This window comes from Arachis stenosperma, chromosome 2 (genome assembly GCF_014773155.1).
Source record: "Arachis stenosperma cultivar V10309 chromosome 2, arast.V10309.gnm1.PFL2, whole genome shotgun sequence".
Classification (NCBI taxonomy): Eukaryota; Viridiplantae; Streptophyta; class Magnoliopsida; order Fabales; family Fabaceae; genus Arachis; species Arachis stenosperma.
Window position 1 is genome coordinate 953,063 of NC_080378.1, and position 3,186 is coordinate 956,248.

The 3,186-nt window shown below is 33.1% G+C and overlaps 1 pseudogene; it reads left to right on the forward strand.

Annotated features, from left to right (window-relative positions):
• Window positions 1-314: 314 nt before the first annotated feature.
• LOC130959872 (pentatricopeptide repeat-containing protein At2g46050, mitochondrial-like) lies at window positions 315-2,284 on the forward strand (annotated as a pseudogene).
• Window positions 2,285-3,186: the final 902 nt, after the last annotated feature.

Genomic DNA, 3,186 nt, shown 5'->3' on the forward strand with positions numbered 1-3,186 from the left:
CAAACTCTAATGTTATTAGTAATGAAAGTGACATGATTAACAAGACTAATTTAAATGACAAATTTGATTAAAAAATTTTTTGGAGAACCAATTTAGAGAACGAGTGATTTTTCAGAACTAATTTGACTATTTACTCGTTTAATTTGGGATGTAGAAATCAGATCTTTCAATTTTTGGGAGATGCAGAAATCGAATTCTCAGATTGAAAGATTAAAAAAATTTGAGGTACACAAATGGCTCCCATTTTAGTACTTTTGGTAGTTTTAAAAAATACAAATATATATATATATATAATGTTTTTATCTTTTTATCCTATGATCTTCAAATCCCATTTCAAAAAACAGTTCCTTTTCCCTCCAACACTTTTCTCATTTGTAACTCAATACTTCAGTAACTATTCTCATGAACCACATCCATGTAATCATTCCCTTAGCAGACTCAAAGCTTTTGTTCCAATTCCTAATGAACCCAACTTCAGGGACCCTGAAATTGTTCATTTGTTTTGTGCTAAAGCCCTCAAAGTTGCTGCTATAAGGGCTTTTCTCCGTGAAGGGAAACAGTTGCAGGCCCATTTGATAAAGTTTGGTTTTTGTCATGTTCTGTCAGTGCAAAATCAGATCTTGAGTATTTACCTTAAATGCAACGAAACCAAAGATGCACTGAAACTGTTTGATGAATTGCCTGGGAGAAATGTGATCTCGTGGAATATCGTGATCCGTGGCGTTGTTGGATGGGAAATGAAAATGTCTTGAATCCTTATCTGGGGTTTTCTTATTTCAAGCGGATGTTGTTCGAAAAGGTGGCTCCGGATGATATAACATTGAATGCTTTGCTTGGTGTATGTGCAAAGCTTCATGATATAGAAATTGGAGTACAACTGCACTGTTTTGCAATGAAAAGAGGACTTGATTTGGATTGTTTTGTAGGTAGTGCTTTGGTTGATTTTAATGCAAAATTTGGTTTGGTTGAGAATTCAAGGATGGTTTTTTGTGCTGTTACACGTAGAGATTTGGTTATGTTGATTGTCATGATTTCTTGTTATGCCCTGAATTGTTTACCAGAAGAGGCCTTTAGCATTTTCAACTCAATGAGATCGGATGGTGCTAATGGCGACGAATTCACTTTTAGCAGCCTGCTAAGTATATGTGATATTTTCGAATATTATGATTTTGGAAAGCAAGCTCATAGTCTTATTCTGAAACTGTCATTTGAATCCGATATTCTAGTGGCGAGTGCATTAATCAATATGTACGCAAAAAATGAAGATGTCATTGATGCAAAGAGAGTATTTGACAAGATGGCGATTCGAAATGTTGCGGCATGGGATACTGTGATTGTTGGGTGTGGAAATTGTGGCGAAGTGATTGATGTTATGAAGATTCTCAGAGATATGTTACTTGAAGGATTTTTCCCAGATGAACTCACTATTTCCAGCATCCTTAGCTCCTGTGGCTATGCTTCTGCCATAACTGAAACTCAGCAAGCTCATGCCTTAGCAGTTAAGCTATCATTTCAAGAATTTGTATCTGTTTCCAATTCTTTGATTACTGCATACTCTAAGTGTGGTAATATAACCAATGCATTCAAATGCTTCAGATTGATGTTAGAACCTGATCTTGTTACATACACTTCACTGATAAATGCATATGCATTCCATGGTCTTGGCAAAAAAGCAACTGAGATGTTTGAGAAGATGCTATCTTGCGGCATAAAACCTGACAGATGTGCATTGTGTGCATTGTGGATTCGTGAACGCAGGACTGCACTACTTCAAATTAATGACAGATGTGTATCATATTATTCCTGATTCAGATCACTATACTTGCCTTATTGATCTCCTTGGAAGACATGGTTTCATAAACGAAGCCTTTGAATTCTTGAAATCGATTCCAATTCAAGCTGAATCGAACATGTTAGGAGCATTCATTGGGTCTTGTAAACTGCATGAAAATATAGAACTGGCTAAATCGGCAGCAGGAAAGCTTTTTGCCATAGAGCCAGAGAAGATCGTGAACTATGCTGTCATGGCTAACATCTATGCTTCTCATAATCACTGGCTTGATGCGGAAAGAGTTCGAAAAATGACGAGGGACAAGAATGTTGCTAAATTCCCAGGTTGTAGCTGGATACAGGTTGGTAATCAAGTTCATTCATTTGTGTCTAGTGATAAGGCACACCCCAAAGTTTTGCAGATTTATGCTACTGTAAAAATGTTGCTTAGTCCATTGAAAGAAGAAAACGGTTTGAATTTGTAAATGGTATATAGATCATGATCTACAACATATTGGGCATGTTTTACAACTCCTCAATTTTGGGAAATACTTTTGATTTTTCTAAAGTTGTATCAACAAGGATTTTATTAAAAACTTTTTGTTGTGCTTGTACACAAAATGAGTTTATCCAAACACAATTCTACTAAAAATTTATCAATCAATGTGTAAAGCCAAAAGTAACCTCCTTAACTCCTTTTATAATCCCTAACAAGTGTAGTTACCCGTGCGCCGTACACGTGATAAGATTGAAATTATAATTTTAAATTATTTTTTAAAATTAATTTAAATTATAATAATTTGATTAATAAAAAATTAATATGTTATGCATTGTTTGTTTTTTTTAAATTTAGTATTAATTAGATTAACTCTAAAATAGTTATTAATCGATTTTAATAATCTACTTTCTTCAATAAATCAGACATATATACTGAATGTGATAATAAATAATATAGTAATAGTTAAATCTACCCACAAACATATTGGCTATTATCACACTCTAAAACAAATTAAATATAAAGGCTATTAGCACGCACTTATAAATCTATAAAATCGCATTGTCTTTAATTCGTGCAAGGGTTTATTTATCAAATAAACTTAAAATATAAACAAAAAATATTTATAAAATAGACCTAACATCGCTTGAAAGAATCATGGAAAATAATCAACTTACCTTATCATCCATAAGAACCATTTCTATGTAAGTCGTGTTGTTCTTGTCTAATTTGGATGAGACTTTTCATAACCTTATAATTCTTGCCTTTATTTTTCAAACTTTTTTATTACATAATCTATCATAGGTAATACTGCTGTTGATAGAATCGTAGTTAGTATCCTTTAGGTATGAAAAATAATAAACAGAAGAAGTTCTATGTCTGAGGTACAAATTTTCTAGATGATAAATAATTGTAACCAT